An 18,447-nucleotide genomic window follows, 5' to 3' on the forward strand; every position below is an offset into this window, starting at 1 on the left:
AAAGGAGTGAGCAGCTTTCAGAGATTTGATGTTACAGTGCCACATTTATTCATTTGGGCAAACTTCAAGACTGGTTTGACAAAAATGATGAGGAAATTTGGAAGCTGCTAAATGAAAATGAGAACTCCCCAGTGTTTAGCAGCAGGATAGTTTGTTCTCTAAGAAGGCAGCATTTAACTTCATCAAAAGTAAAGTGCAAGCAAAGCTCAAAGAGATGCAGGATTCTTAGCTCAGTGAGAAGGCAGATGAAATTCAGTTTTATGCTGATAGTAACAATCTACAGTGTTTTTATGATGCCCTGAAGGCTATTTATAGGCCAAAGACCTATGGTGCACCTCACCTATTCAGCACTGATGGAGCCACATGGATCTATCATAAGGACATGATCCTGGGGAGATGGGCTAAACAATTCCATAGTTCCCTCAACAGATTGTCATCAACTAATGCTAAAGCTATTGACTATTTACCTAAGGTTGAAATCAATCCTTCTGTAGTTGAATTTCCAACTGAAGAAAAAGTTTTGAATGTCATTAGGCTTCTCTTGTGTGGTGTGGCAAAGCACCTGGTGTTGATTCTATTCCAGCTGAGATTTACAAAGCAAAGGGTCTACTACTCACATAAAAGCTGACTGAAATATTCCAGGTTATATAGCAAGAGGAGGTTATACCCCAGGAGTTCAGGGGTGCTTTCATTATCTATCTCCATAAAGGAAAAGGAAATAGATTGTCACATGACAATTACAGGGGTAGGGGTTGGAGGGAATGTCTCTATCTCTTAGTCATTGTGAACAAGATTTTTGCCACAGTCCTCCTCAATAGGCTGATCCTTCACCTGGAGGATGCTCACCTATCCAAGAGCTGGTGTGGCTTCATAAAGGGCTGAGGAATGATCAATATGATATTCATTGCCTGATAACTCTGGAAGAAATGCTACAAAGCAGAACAGAGGTCTACAAAACATTCATCAATCTGACCAAGGTCTTTGAAACTGTCAGTCATGAGGGCTTGTGGAAGATCATGGTGAAATTTGGTTCCCTGGAGAAATTCATCAGTATTGCTGGCCAGTTTCATGATGGCATGCTTACATGGATTCTGGATAATGGATGATGCTCTCATGCTTTCTTAGTCACTAATGGAGTAAACCAGGGCTGTGTGCTTGTCCCCATGTTTTTCAGCATGACATTTTCAGTGATGTTGTTGGACACTTTAATGAGGATGAAAAGGACATCAAGCTCAGTTACTATACTGAGGGCAAATTATTTAACTTGAAAAGGCTTCAAGCCAAGACTTAAAGTGGAAGGAGAGTTGGTGCATGACTTAGTTTGCAGATGATTGTGCACTCAATGAAACCTCTAAGGATGAGATGCAACAGAGGATCAATTGATTCTCTGCTGCTTGTATTAATTTTGGCCAGTCAATTAACACCAAGAAAACAGAGGTTCTCCACCAGCCAGCACTGGTTACAGGAAATGGAGAAATTTTGAAAACTATGGATAAGTTCACTTATCTTGGTAGTATATTTTCCAGGGATGCCTACATAGATGATAAGGTTGATACATGCATTGCCAGAACTAGTTCAATGTTTGGGAGGTTTGCAAAGGAAAGTGTGGGAGAGAAGAGGTATTAGGCTGCCTACCAGACTGAAGATCTACAGAGCCATTGTGCCGACCTCACTGTTGTATGCCTGTGAAACATGGACATTATACCAATGCCATGCCAGGAAATTGAATCACTTCCATTTGAATTGTCTTAGGAAGATTCTGAAGATCATCTGGCAGGATAAGATACCAGACACTGAGGTCCTTTCTCAAGCTGAATGGCCAAGAATTCAAACTCTACTTCAGAAAGCACAACTCTATAGGATGGCAGTATTGTTTGAATGTCAAATGTATGTTTGCCTAAAAGACTATTTTATGGAGAACTCACACATGGAAGATGCTCACATGGGTGGTCAAAAGAAATAATACAAGGACACTCTCAAGGTCTCCCTGAAGAGCTCTGGAATTGATTGTGAGACATGGGAGACACTGGCATGGCATGCCAGCATCAAAGAAGGCATTATGCTCTATGAGCAAAGCAGAGTTACTGTAGCTCAAAATAAATGTGAGATATGCAAATTTAGAGACATCACTATTTTAAACGTTCATATGGACTATTTGTACCTGACCTGTGGTAGCACCTCCCATGCTTGTATCAGTCTATTTAGTGAGTTGGACATGTTGTACCTTGATCCTGACATAGTGATGTCATTTTGTCCTTCTTCAAGAACAAAGGACAACAACCAACCAGGACAAAATATAAATTCTTTTGTTTGGCATTCAAGCCCTTCACAATCTGGCTCCAAAATACTTTCCAGGCTTAGTACACACAACCTTTTTTTTTTTTTCACTCAACAATTCAACCAATGGGTCTTCTTGCTGTTCCTCACACAGAATATCTGATGTCCCATCTCAATGCATTTGTCCACATTCCTAATATCACTCCCTTCTCATCTCTACCTCTTTGAATGTTCAGTACCCTTCAGAGATCCTCAAAAATAATCTACATGAGGCCTTCCCTGATTCCCTCAGCTGTCAAAACTTCCCTCACCAGAATACCATGATCTTAATTTGTCTGAAGAGGCAACATGGTGGAGTGAATGTAGAACTGACCTTGGAGCCAGGAAGATATGAGTTCAAGTTCTCCATCTGATACATATTAGCTGTGCAACCCTGGTGGGGCTGAGGCTAGGGCAACTTCATTTCTTTAGCCCTTTATACATTTCTCTAAAACTATAAGCTTCAAAGAAGGTCAGGACCTGTATTATTAGAAGGAATTTCCACATTCCAGAATCTATTTTACTAATGAAATCCAAACTGTAGTCTCTAACTTTTTGTTTCTATATACATGTATAGATGGTTCCCCTTAATAGAAAAAGCAGCCAGGCAGGACAGAAGGCAGCTTTGGAGTCAGGAAGAACTGAGTTCAAATCCAGCCTTGGACATTGACTAGCTGTGGGATGCTGGAGAAGTCACTTAGACTCTGTCTGCCTCAGCTTTCTCATATCTAAAATGGAGATAATAATAGCACCTACTTCCCAAGGTTGTGGTGAGGATCAAATGAGATAATATTTGGAAAACATTTGACATATAATAGGCACTTTATAAATGTTAGCAATGAGAGGGGGCAGGAGCCAAAATGGTGGAGTAAAAGCAGTGACTTGCTTAAGCTCTCTCCCAAACCCCTCCAAATACCTATAAAAAATGGCTCTAAACAAATTCTAAAGCAGCAGAACCCACAAAAAGACAAAGTGAAACAAATTTCCAGCCCACAACAACCTGGATGGTTGACTGGAAAGGTATATTGTGCCGGATGGGGAGAGGAACACAGTTCAGCTTGGGCGCGCAAGCCTCAGTGAACCTGGAGCAGGCCTCAGAGGACTGAATCACAGGCAACTGTGGAGGTTTCCAGACTTCTCAGTCCATGAATGCCAAAGACAACTTAATAGGTGAGTAGCAAAAGTCTGTGACTACTGTGAGAGAAAAGCTCAGTCCCAGCCTCAGTCCCCAAGTGCAGCCCCGGACTGCTTCCAAAGCTTCTAGTCACAGACTGAGAGGGAATCTAGTGACTGATCAGAGGGGGATTGCAGGGATCTCTTTGCTGGTGCAGGATTCTCTTGCTTTGCCCGTGCTTGGATCTGGGACACAGTTCTGGGAGGCAGTCCTGGAGCAAGGAGGAGCGCTGGTGTGGTGGAGCTTGCAGTGGTGGTGGAAAGGAAATCCTCCTCACAGTTCCAAGGCATAAAAGAGCACTTGTGGTCACTCATAGACCAGGGCACAGGCCAGGAAAGGAGTAAACATCTCACCCTTGATCATACCACCTTGGAAAAACTGAAAACTTACAGGTCCCTAGAAGTATCTCTGAAAACAGCTGCACAAAACCCCTGAAGCTTGGGACAGTAAATTCTCCTCACTGGAAGCAGACCCCTACCTTAACAAAGAGTTTAAAACTCAAGTAATTGACTGGGATCATGAAAAAAACAAAGGTCCAAAAAAAGTCAGAACATAAAATCTTTCTTTGGTAACAAACAAGATCAAAATATACAACCAGAAGAAGACAACAAAGTCAAAGCTTCTATATCCAAAGCCTCCAAGAAAAATATGGAAGAGCTCAAAAAGGATTTTGAGAAGCAAGTAAGAGAAGTAGAGGAAAAACTGGGAAGAGAAATGAGAGTGATGCAAGAAAATCATGAAAAACAAGTCAACAGCTTGCTAAAGGAGACCCAAAAAATACTGAAGAAAATAACACCTTAAAAAATAGCCTAACCCAAATGGAAAAAGAAGTCCAAAAAACCAATGAGGAGAAAAATGCCTTCAAAAGTAAAATTGGCCAAATGGAAAAGGAAGTCCAAAAGCTTACTGAAGAAAATACTTCCTTAAAAATTAAAATGAAACAATTGGAAGCTAGTGACTTTATGAGAAATCAAGACACTGTAAAACAAATTCAAAAGAATGAAAAAATAGAAAACAATGTGAAATATCTCATTGGAAAAACAACTGACCTGGAAAATAGATCCAAGAGAGAGAATTTAAAAATTATTGGACTATCTGAAAGCCATGATCAAAAAAAAAAGAGCCTAGACATCATCTTTCAAGAAATTATCAAAGAAAACTGTCCTGATATTCTAGAACCAGAGGGCAAAACAGAAATTGAAAGAATCCACTTATCACCTCCTGAAAGAGATTCCCAAAGGAAAACTCCTAGGAAGTAGTAGTAGCAGCCAAATTCCAGAGTTCCCAGGTCAAGGAGAAAATATTGCAAGCAGCCAGAAAGAAACAATTCAAGTATTGTAGAAACACAATCAGGATAACACAAGATTTAGCAGGTTCTACATTAAGGGACCAGAGGGCTTGGAATATAATATTCCAGAAGGCAAAGTAGATAGGATTACAGCCAAGAATCACCTACCCAGCAAAACTGAGTATAATCCTTCAGGGAGAAAAAATGGACATTCAGTGAAACAGAGTATTTTCAAGCATTCTTGATGAAAGGACCAGAGCTGACTTTTTGTGGTGGCAAAGAATTGGAAATTGAGAGGATGCCCATCAATTGGGGAATGGCTGAACAAGTTGTGGTGTATGAATGTAATGGAATACTATTGTACTATAAGAAATGATGAACAGCCTGACTTCAGAAAAACCTGGAAAGACTTGTATGGTCTGATGCTGAGTGAAGTGAACAGAACCAGGAGCACATTATAACAGTAACAGCCACAATGTGTGATGACTAATATTGATAAACTTAACCCTTCTCAGCAATACAAGGATTGAAGACATCTCCAAATCCTGGTGATGGAAAATGCTATCCAGAAAGAAGAACTGTGGAGTTTGAATGCAGATGGAAGCATACTATTTGCTACTTTTTTTCTTCTGTTGTGTTTTGTTTCCTCTTTCTGGTGGTTCCTCCTATTGGTTCTAATTCTTACTTACAACATCACTAATGTGAAAATATGTTTAATAGGAATATATATGTATAGTCTATATCAGATTGTGCACCATCTAGGGGAGGGAGGTGGGGAGGGAAGGGGAGAAAAATTAAAAACTCAAAAGCTCATGGAAGTTATTGTTGATAATTAAAAATAAATTATTGAAAAAATGAAAAAAAAGAAAAGACCAGAGCTGAATAGATGATTTTCAGATACAAGACTCAAGTGAAACATGAAGAGGTAAACAAGAAAGAGAAATCATAAGTGACTTATTAAGGTTGAACTGTTTACATTCCTTCATGGAAAGATGATATTTGTAACTCAAGAGACCTTTGTCAGTATTATGGTAGTTGGAGGGAAAAATATATGAATGTATATACATATAGATAGATAGATAGATAGATAGATGGGGGCACAGGGTGAGTTGAAGATGAAGGGGTGATATTTGGAGAATAAAATTAAGGGGTGAGAGAGGATTATACTGGGAGAAGGAGAAAGGGAGAGAAAGAATGGGATCAATTATCTCACATAAAACAAATAAGAAAAGGCTTTTACTGAGGAGGGGAAATGGGGGAAGGTGAGAGGAAGTGAGTGAATCTTATTCTCATCAGATTTGGCTTAAGGAGGGAATAACATACACATTCAATTGGGTATGGAAAGCCATCTTACACTACAGAAAAATGGGGGGGAAGGGGACAAGAGAGCAGGGGGATGATAAATGGGAGGGTAGATTGGGGGAGGGAGTAATCAGAAGCAAACAATTCTGAAGAAGGACAAGGTCAAAAGAGAGAATAGAATAAATGAGGGGCAGGATAGGATTAAGGGAAATATATTTAGTTTTTCACAACATGTCTACTATGGAAGTGTTTTGCATGACTACACATGGTATAACCTGTATTGAGTTGCTTGCCTTCTCAATGAGGGTGGGTGGGGAGGGAGGAAGGGAGAAAATTTGGAACCCAAAGTTTTAAAAGCAAATGTAAAAAAATTGTTTTCACATGCAACTGGGAAATAAGATATATAGGAAATGGGGTATAGAAATCTATCCTACCCTACAGGAGAATTGAAGGGGAAGGGGATAAGAGAAGGGGGGGGAGAGATAGAAGGGAGGGTAGATTAGGGGAACGGGTATTCAGAATGCATGCCATCTTGGGGTGGGGGGAGGGGCAAGATGGGGAGAAAATTTGAAATTCAAAATATTATGGAAGTGAATATTGAAAATTAAAAATAAATTTTAAAAAAGTAACAAAAATAAATGTTAGTGATGATGATGATAGAATATAAGCATCTGAAGTATAGGGATTATTGCTTTTTTGTCTTTAGATTTTTAGTGCTATCATAGTCCCTGGAACAGAAGGTGCTTAATAAAAGCTTTGTTGACTTTTTTTGTGATTGGTTGATCATCATTCCTTGGAGGACAAATAGCTCTCCTTAAAAGTTTCAGTTTTTTCCTCTTTGGGAATATTCTCATATTTATTACTAAGGTCCAAGTGTTCAGTGGACCTTCTTCCCTTTCTCCTCAATGTGACAGTTTTTGACCCTTCAGGTTCTTGACACAGATCAAGATTCCTCTTCACCTTTGAAAGTGTCTGATTATAGATAATTCATTGTTACAAACACTAACTAGTGTGATTGAAACAGATTTATACTTCTCAATGCATGCAATCAAACTTTATTAATCAATATGTGCAGATGATTTTTGTATTGTTCAGTCATTTCAGTCATGTCTGATTATTTGTGACCCCATCTGGTGTTTTCTTGGGAAAGATACTGGAGTGGTTTGCCATTTCCTTCTCCAGCTCATTTTACAGATGAGGAAACTGAGGCAAACATGGTTAAGTGTCTTGCCCAGGGTCACACAGCTAGTAAATGTCCCAGGCCAGATTTGAACTTATGAAGATGAGTCTTCCTGATTCCAAGCTTAGTGTTCTATCTCTTGCACCACTTAGCTGCCCTATTGTACAAATAATACCAACACAATTTCTCTCTAAGAACAAACCATCACAGCCTGAGTCTTAGAGGTCACAGAAAGCAGACAGGCACTTACAACAAAGTCCTCTCTGTGCCCATCTGAAGGTCATTTGCTTCCCTCCTAGGTAGTCGACTGGAAGGTCTCTGTCTATCAGCATTACCCTCAAATAAACATGGGAATACTAGAGTTTCAGGGGTGGGGAAAGCAGGAGCCTGTCCAAGTTGTGATCTATGAGCAGGCTGAAAGCTGAGGCCTCTGATGGGTTTTTTATAGTTTTTAAATATTGGTGTTTCTAATTTATTTTCCACATAATTTAATTGCTAGCTTATTATATTAGCTACTAATGAAGGTGTTTATAAATTTTTTTCTTGGTAGTCTGTCCTATTGTAGGGTCCACTTATATTTATCAGTTCAAGAACACATGTTGTTTACTACATCATACCACTCAAGCGCTTATCATATTTTTGAAAAATAATTTACTGGAGAACAACTCAATCACAAAATGGAGGCTTGAAACAAAATGGAGTTATGCATTTTAAGTTGACAAACTTATTCCACTTATCTTGTTGAGGGAATAAAACTTATTCTTACCACAGAGATCTACAAGAAAATTTAGGTTCGCTAATCCTTGTTCCTATACACTTTGCCCTAAATGATACTGCCTTCCTCAAGTAGCATACAATTTAAGATTAATTTAAGCTTAAATTTTATGTCTAATTTTAGAAAACATTTAATTTTTTTTCATATTGCATAAAAGTCCAATTTATTATGAGGGAAACATTAATTGGACTTTCATTACAAATTTTGAAAGGAAAGTGAAAATTTTAAAAGCAGTTAATAGAAATATTGTAGTTTTGTGGGTATGAAATGTTGCAATATCTATTTTCTATTGGTGATGGGATGGGCACACATCCAAGTCCTCTTATTTGGTGGGTTTGAATTTTTTTCACATGCAGATCTTTTAAATAAAATAAAAAAATTGCATTGAGATTTGTTATTATACCAGGAAATTTTATACCTTATAGTGAATATCATTTTGACTTGATCAAATATTGTGATAATGATCATTCCTTAAATATTGGGACATTAGACTCTTTTATAATGTAGTTTCTAATGGAAAATTAGCTTCAATTCTTCTCATTTAGACATGAAGAATTTTTTCAATGAATGCCATACACCATAAATTCAGAGACTATCTATAATTTTAGTAATGGATATTTAATGGCTATTTTCCCTTTTCTAATACTTTGTGGATATAAAAAACAGTATGGAATTTTCTATAGAAAAGAATAGATAATAATCTTTGAAGGGTAACTTGAATAAATAACAACATTTTTTAACCAGATTAAACAGAGAAATTATTTTTATCGTAAGAGTAAGGAATTAAGTTCCAGGAAAACTCACTCTTCTTTACAGCCACAATTATTCCCATAAACAATTATTTCATTCTTCAAAATATTTTGGCTCTTCTATGTAATGATTGCTGCATCATGTAATAGCTTAATTACAATCAGGATATGAAACAGATAGCCAGCTTCAAAAATGTGATCTAATTAATGGAATTAAAGATGGGTGTGTTGCAATCTGTTAAAATCTATGCATTGATGTATATGTCTCTAAATATGTAATATAATTTTTATAGCCTCTATGGAATCCACTTTCTTTTTGTCTGTTGATACAAGTTTTGGAAGCAAGCGTATCAACCATTCTAATTAAATTTCATATTTTAGAAATTTCATGCAACTATTTTTTCTTCTATCCACCTTTGTCTGACTTTAAAAAAAAGAAAGAAAACAAAAAAGAAAACCCTTATAACAAATAAGCAGAGTTAAAAACAACAACTTCCTCTATTGGTCATATCCAAAAATGTGTGTCTCATTTTGCATATTACCTTGCCATCATTAGGTGGGTAGCATTCTTCATCAATAACTCTGGAACTACAGATGATCACTGGGTTGATTAGAGTTTTAAAGTTTTTCATAATTATTTGTTTTTACAGTATTGAGGTTATAATAGAAATTGTTTCCTTCAATGTGTACAGTTCACTCTATATCAGTTCATATAAGCATTCCTGAGTAACTCTAAAATTATCTCCATTTCCTATAGCACAATTATATTCCATCAGATTCATATACCATTATTTGTTGATGGGCATTCCCTTAATTTCTACTTCTTTGATGGTACAAAAAGAGCTGCTATAAATATTTTTGTACACATAGAACATTTTCTTACTACTTTTATCTCTTTAGGATGTAGTCCTTGTAGTAGTATCCTGGGGTATTGAAAAGGGTATGCATAGTTGAATGGCTTTCTGGGGACAGTTACGAATTGCTTTCTGGAATGATTATGTCGTTTCTCAACTCCAGTAAGAGTTCATTAGTGCTCATGTTTTCCTGTAGCCCTCCAGCACTCGTCATTTTTTTTTCATTTATCAATTTCACCATCAATTTGATTGGCATATGGTAGAACCAGAGAGCTGCTTCAATTTGAATTTGTCTAATTATTAGTGATTTGGTTAATTTTTTCATATGACTATACATAGCTTAGATTTCTTCCCTTAGACATGCCTATTCATATGATTTGATCATTATTCCCTTCCAATTCTTTTCTCAAGAATGATTTGATGTGTATAGAGATTATTTTTACCATATATTATCATATATATAAATATATGATAGGTATCGATATATGTTGGTAGTTACTGATGTTTTCTAGGGTAACTTTTAGATTATAATAAAGTCAGAATCTCCCCCTCCTCCCACAAATATAACTTTAGTAATTTTCCTTTATTCAAATTTCTTGAGAAACAATCTCTCAATTTCCTCAAAATTGTGTTGGTTCTGTTATAAGCCTCCTCTTTGTACATTTAGTCTAAGTCCAGGTGCTTTTCTAAAAAAATTTTTCTCTTTAGAGACATTTAACCTTCTCTATTATCAGATATAGAACTATGATATGAGTCCAAGCATGATGAAAATTCGCCTCCTTGGGGATGAAAAGAGTTTTTTTTTTAAATCTCTGCAGATCTTTTCAATCTTTTATCTATTTAATGCTCACCTTTCAATTTCATATATAAATGCCCTTGGGAAATCTTTGGTTAATTGAGCCTGTTGCCAAAGTTTCTTAAAACTGGTTTTAGATCCCACTGATTTTCTGTTTTATGAGGTGATGTTGTTCATTATCTTTCATCATTATTTTAAGAACAATTTTTAAAAAATATTATTGATATGTTTGGTTTTTATATTACAAATATTTACAGATTATTCCTACTTCACAATAAATATAATAAAAAAAGAATTAAGTAAAAGTAGTAATACAGTGACCTCATTTGAAAATGCATGCAACATTTCATACCTACAGCACTCTCCCCCACCTCTCTATAAAAAAGAAACAAATCTATTTTTTCTCTTTCTTTCCCCCCCATTAAAAACAACAAAAAAAACCCCAGAAATTTCTTGTAACAAATATTCACAATCAAGCAAAAACAGATTCCTCTAATAGCAGTAATAGATACATGCAAATAACACATACACACATATATATCATATAAACATGCTAAAGGCATTCTGGAAAGCAATTTAGAATTATTTGCAAAACAGTTTCTAAAGAGTTTTGTAAATAATTCCAAGTTGCTATCCAGAGTGACTGTACCCATTCACACCTTCTCCAACATTTCTCATTTTCTTTTTTTTGTCATCTTTGCCACTCTGATGGGTGCAAGGTAGACATAAATCAATGGCCAAAATGAAAAGAATCAAAAAATCCCAACAATTGATATACTTTTGCTATTTATCTTCATCAGATTTTACAAATGTGTTTCTGTTCTAAACTGGTGCTACTCTTGGCTGTCACTTGGTAAGTAAATCAAGTGTATGCTAAGTATGGCAATTGTCAGTCTTTTTTCAGCCTTCTCATTTTGGCAATTGATTTATATCAGTTAAACCTCTATATAATATTGTTCTAATCAATGTCAATTTGTCTTCCTCTATCCATGCCCAATTTTTCTCCATCAAGCTATTGTTGCTCTTTTTCTGACTTCCTAGACTTTGCCACCATAACTCAGCTGCCATTTCACCCTGGAACAGCACCTGTGAACTCTTTACACTAGAACATCCTTTTACTATGCTAACCTTTTTCTCCCACTGGTAAGTTTCTCCCAGGGCTTCCATTTTGGAGAAGGGAACAGGCCAGTCAGCCTTTATTCTTCTCCTTTCTGTTATTTTTTAGACAATTCTTTTTCTTACCCTTATGTTAATTTTTTAAATCTTTCCTCTAGCAAATGGATATATGATTCAGGTATAACTCACATATAAGTAATGGACTGTTTTTTGTCTTCTAAAATATAATAAATTTCCTTGTTTATGAAGTTGTTTTTTGCTTACTGTGCCTTCTAATTCATGTCTTTTCTCAAAGAAAATATTTATGATCTATGGTTGTGAGGTTTCTGTGTTATCTGTACATTTTTGTGCGCTTTCTCTCTCTCTCCTTCTGATGCATATTTTCCAGCATATTCTTCATCAGCACTGCCAATTACCAACTTTTACTTTCATACCTGAGTATGAAAATATATTTGATTTGGAGGGTCTTTACTAAATTCTTCACAGAATATCTACCTCTTCATCCTTTTTAACATGTTGGTGCATAAGCTATAACTTCTTAAATTCATGGTGATTTTTTTTTTGGTAAATACTTATGCACACTTCATTATAAGATGACTAAATATCTCATGAAATGGACATATGATAAAACCAACTCTTCAAAGAGAGCCAGTAAAATACTCTTTTATTTAGTGGCAAATTTTTTCTGTCTCTTGGTTTCACTTGTATCAAAAATACCAATGTTGATAGGACTCAACTGTCTACCTGCCTTTGGACAAGGATTTCACATTTAGAGAACAAATATAAGGAGTAGAGTTTATAAATGGTCAAAGGCTGTGATTCTTAGTATCATCTGCCTCATTTTCTGCAACTCTTCCATCATTACCGAAGAAGTAGAATGAGGTCAACACAGGTTTGAGGGCCATTTTATATTTGTCTTTGTTTCATAGGTTGCCACTAATTCGCCAAAGAATTGATGGTAAAGCATATACCACCAAATTGCCAACCTACAGGCAGTGAGTCTCAGTCTTTTAGCTAATCTGCTTCTCGGAAACCAGATACTGTCTGTTGCCAAAGTTGGACTCAAAGTATTTCCAGTGTGGTACAACTTGACAGAGACTGTATGTCCACTGGCATTTTTTTAAACCTACAGTTATCTCCACTCTATGATGAGACATTCGAACAGTACCTGGTGGGGGAATCTCAGTTTATACAGTCCATACACATGGACACAGGAAAGAAACACACACATACAAGACACACACAAGACACAGATAAATTCTAGATCAAGTGAAAACTCCTCACTTCTTTACACATTCAACTACACATTCAACATCAAGGTCATCATAATGAAAAATGACAGATAATTACTAAGAGTGGATTAAACTGTTGCCTCTTGTGCTTGCCTTCCATATTTTGTTTCTATGATACTCAACTTTGGAATGAGTTTTACCTTCCAATCAAATGTCACAAAATATATATTTTTTAATTGGGAACAAGAAACATATTAGGTAAGTAATATCATTCTCTAGGCTTGTTTTTATACCTGTATAATCAGAATAATCAACACTTCTTATTTTTTTAGAATAACTTGGTTCATGTGGTTTGTCATGCTTAACACTTGCACAAGGAATCTGTTGGTTTTCAGGTGCTTGTAAATCTCTGAGATGTTTGTACTTCATATTTTATGCTGTAGCAAGAAAAATCTCTTTTCCAATATCAATAAATTCATAGTTAGGGAAAGACACACAAAAGTGGTATTATGATTGCACCATAATATCAAAGAAGGATCATAATACCAAGTATACCAGTTTCATAGAAAATGCTTCCTTTTTCTCCTGCATAATATTTTCAAAAGAATAAAATGAAAATGTGTATGAAGATTCCTAATTCCTTCAAGATTTTTTAAAAATAGAAGACCAGGAAAGCTAAAAAGCATCTTCTCTTGCTATGCTCCTAAACCTGATATGGAGCATACTCAAATCATGAATACATAAACATTTATTATTGAGTTGAATATTCTTATACATGATCCATACTATATTTCAAAATTCATATGGGATATTCATTATATATACAAATATATGTAACACATGTGTTTATATAATATGTAATTTTATTCACACTGAAAATTCTATTTTAACAAAAATTTAAATCAAACAATTCTCATTCATACCATACTTGTATGTAAGATCAGTATGCTATGGATATATATATATATACACATATACATATATATATACACACGTATATATACATATATATATATATATAAAAGTATTTGTTTAACATTTATTAAGCACCTGATATATACAGAGCACTGTTCTATGTGTTAAGGAATATAGAAAGCCAAATGAAATACAAACTTGTCCTCATGGAGATTTTAATTTAATAGAGAAGGCAAAACATGAATGCAATTGCTACAATATAAACTATAACATGGCAAAAGAATGGAATGTGTGCTAAGGTTATATAGTTCTGATGAAGAAAGATTAATTTCTGGCAAGGGAATTTGGAAAGTTTTCTGGTAGGAGGCAACCTTTTAGCTGATCCTTAAAGGATAGGCAGGAATTCAAAAGGTAGTGTAGGAGGAATAATGATCCAGGCAGAGATAACAACTTGAACCAAAGCACAGAGGCAGAAAAGTCTTCTAATTATCATGGAAAAAAAAGTAGTGAAGTATGAATGGTTTCTAGATTTTTTTTTATGAGGAAAAATTGTCACAAAAGTAATGAGCTTGATTGTACAGGCTTCTATGGGAGGCTTAGAAGACAAGTTCAGTGTAGTATGACATGTAGACTTCTAGACTTGGAGTTAAGATGATTTGGGTTCATTCTTCATCTCTGACCCCTACTAGCCATAGGTTCATATGTGGGAAGAGCAAAAGGGAAGAATAAAATTTAACAACAAGATTGCATACCTAGGTAACTTAAATAGTAGCAGTATCATTCACCGAAATTGGGAAATTCAGAAGAGCATTTGGTTTGAGTGGAACTTTAATGTAAGTGATGCAGTTAGATCATAACTTACATAGGTTTACTCATTCTCTGCAAGTAGCTCTGTGCCAGTTAAAATAAAAGAGAATAGAGAGTCTTATTCATTATCCACTGTTTAGTACACAAAGATAACCAAGAAACATTGGCTATAGCCAGGAGGTGATCTAGGGTCACAGAAACGGCATGTTGGAAGAGGAAATTTTCCAAATAGTACCTACAAAGTTTCTGTGGGTGATCACAGTTATAAGTACCCTGAAGTGCTGGTGTCTAGTTCAAAAAGGAAAAGTTTGGAAACTTGCACAGTGTTGGGAGATGGTGGAGTAGGGGGAATGCTGATCAATAATATTGGAGAAAAGCCCTGCCATTTGGGATGGTGGAATGTGATCTATATTTCCACTCTCCTATTTGTTGGTTATGTATCCCTTTCAACAATCTCCTGGTCCCTTTGAATACCACTGAGTAACAAAGTAGAGATAAGGATAATAAAGTGTCATGGAAGCCAAGGAAAGTATCAAGAAGGACATGTTGTCAAATGCTATAGAGAATTCAAGGATAATGATATGGACTGAGAAAGAAGACTAGATTTGTCTATTAGGTCACTGGTAGGAGAAAATATTCCATAACATGTTGTGGGAATAAAAGCCATATTGCAAGGGAATGATTAATGATTAATAATAATTGGTGTTAAGATAGTAGAGACACTGGTTTTGGGATTTTAAGTACTTGCTTATTCTTTTTAGAATGTGAGAGACTGCAGAAAAGGAGAGATTGAAAATTTGAAAGATTGAGATAAAATAGAGTTCAGCCATAGAAGAGATAAAGGTGGATCACAGATATGGGTCTCCACCTGTAACTTGGTCAGGTTCCTCTAGGATTAGAGAGGAGGAAAAGAAGATGGGTAAAGTCATACTGAAGTCTTTAGTTTGGAGGTGGGTGTTAAGGGTGATTTCATTAAAAGCTTCAATTTCAGTGAAGTAAGAGTCTAGGTAATCTGCTGAGAACATGGGGAGTAGGACCATGGTTGGGGGCTTGAGGAGAGAAGAAAAGTTTTGGTATAGTCACTAAGATAGATATGATAGGAAGTCAGCAAGAATTAAATAAAATCATTTTAGAGAAGTAGTGAGAGGCCAACCAAAGTTTTCTGGCATGGATTTATAAGTAATAAAATCAGCTTTGGCCACATAATAGGAAGATGGGATTCATTGGAAATGACCCTGATGTTGGGGAGATTGAAGGCACAAGGAAAAAGGAATAGAAGAAGATCAGATGGATTGATAGTATCATGGAAGTAACAAACATGAATTTGGACAGACTTTGAGAGATAGTGGAAGATAAAAGGGCCTGATATATTATGGTCCATGGGGTCACAAAGCATCAGATATGACTGAACCAATGAGCAACAAGTTTTCAATATTTTCTCCAGATGATAAAATCCAGGGTCTTTCTTTTATAATGCCTCTTTTTGGCATGGAGTTGACCTAATTTATCCAAGACTATGCCAGTAGGGCATACACTATGGACAGCTCTAAGCTGGAAAGGTTATGTGGGCCATGTAACTTAAGTCTACTGTCCCAAGACCAGTATAGTTAAATGTTAAGTTCTTACACATGCATTCCCCATCTTGTACTTGTAAAGTGAATTTTTGGAATGCATGGTTATATAGCAATTTGTATGAAAAAGATATGAAAGTATTTGTGAAATCAAGCTCAGTGTAAGTCAACAGTGTGATGTCAGTTGAAAAAGCTAATGTGAATTTGGACTATATTAAAAGAGGCATGACTTATAGCAATAAAGAGGTGATAGATTCTCTGCCCTCTGCTCTGGTCAGACCACACTTGTTATTGACTTTTAGGTCCTAGGGACCACAGTTTGTGATAAGCTGGGAAGAGGCATTCAGAGGAGGGCAAACAAAATGGTGAATAACTTTGAGTCCATGTCAGATGAGGTTCAGTTGAAGTGACCATGAATGTTTAGCCCAGAGAAGGGAAGACTGTTGAAGGGGGAAGGGAGGGATGCTACCAATGCTTAAGCACTTAAATAAAAATATTGGCAAAGAGAGTACAGCAAAGTATTTAAAGAAACAAACAAACAAAAATCTATAACCAGGTTGGATTTATACCAGGAAGGTAGGGTTAATTCAAAATCAGAAAAATTATAGACATAATAGACCATATTAATAACAAAAATAAAATCACCATTCTATCATAGAGAAAAACCTTTTAACAAAATACAAGCTCCATTTATCTTTTAAAAAATGTAAAAGCACAGGAAGAAATGAACCTTTAGTTAACATGATAAATAGCATGTATCTAAATCCAAGAGCCAATCTTTCATGTAATGGAGAAATGTTAGAGGTATTTCTAATAAGATCAGGAATAATGCAATAAGGATCATTATCACTCCTATTATTTGATATAGTATTGCAAATGCTAGCCACAGTATTTGAAAATATATCATGTGGAAGAGAGAGGCTTGTTCTATGCTAGAGCAGGAGCAATGAAGCAAATTTAGACTTCATATCAGGAAAATTAAGGGAAATTGTAAATGACATGATTCTAGGTCAAAGATTATTTATAGAGCACAAGTTAAAGGAGAAAGTAAGAGCATTCTGCTATTTTTAAATTGTAAAATTCACTTTTCATTGGTCCAATGGGATTTATTGAAATGCTTAACTCTTTGGCAACAAATTATTTTCCAGGTTGTTAGGAAATGGTAGATACAACTTTGGGAGAAATCTAACTACTTTAGTAAATGTTGGACAACAATATAAAATGTTGTTGATCTACTGCTTTTCACTTAATTAGGAAATGAGCATTCAATAATGGGATATCATCATTATTCTTTTTTTTAATTAATCTATTTTGATTTATCAACAATCACTTCCATATGCTTTAGAGTTTAAAATTTTTCTCCTTCTTCCTCAAGATGGTGTGCAATCTGATATAGGCTATACATATACATTCCTATTAAACATATTTTCACATTAGTGATATTGTAAGAACTAGAACCAATAGGAGGAACCACCAGAAAGAGGAAACAAAAAACAACAGAAGAAAAAAAATAGCAAATATGCTTCGATCTTCATTCAAACTCCATAGCTCTTTCTTTGTATGTGGATAGCATTTTCCATCACATCATCATTGTTCTTGAACACTGTATATGAGAAGGTTCATATCAATATGTTGACCGGTTTTGTAAACCTTTTTCCAGTTTCCTGTTGAGTCTTTTATAGGTGAAACAACTAATACAAATAGTGGAAGAATCACAGAAGAATATATTCATCTCTGAGAATAACCTCAATATAAGATGGACTACTTCAACCACAACTCTGATTAACTTCCAAAAACATTTTGAAAAGAGTGTCTGTGTGTGTGTGTATCCACACACCACATACATACATATGCATATATATACACACATGCATATACATTCACACACAAATATATAAACACACCCACACACATATATACACACATGCACACACATATATAACTACCACTGTTGAGTATTTCACTTGGGTAAACATTTCAAAATTGTGGAAGGAAACCATGAAAAGATGGAACAGCTTCCCAAGTCACTGCCTAAAGGATCTCTGTTTTTCTCATTCCTTTGGCATTTAATGCCTTTGTAATGTATTATGGGAATTTCAATAAGGCTCATTATACAAATAGTAAGGGACTATTTTTCCTTTGTTAAAAGTTTCAAAATTTGAAATGACTGCCCTGACAATTCAGGTTGTGAAACATCTTTAGATGAAAGAAATTGTTCCGTTATTTTTCTTCTCTAGTTTCCCCTCTTTGCAACCTCATAGTCAGTTTTAGCTTTTTGGATATGCCATCAGGAAGGAAAAAAGGCCTGAACTAAGCCAAAAGCTAACAGCAATAGCAGCAAACTATAAACATTCAAACTTGGCTGTTTGGAA

Source organism: Vombatus ursinus, unplaced genomic scaffold, assembly GCF_900497805.2.
Source record: "Vombatus ursinus unplaced genomic scaffold, bare-nosed wombat genome assembly UNPS02014872.1, whole genome shotgun sequence".
Lineage (NCBI taxonomy): Eukaryota > Metazoa > Chordata > Mammalia > Diprotodontia > Vombatidae > Vombatus > Vombatus ursinus.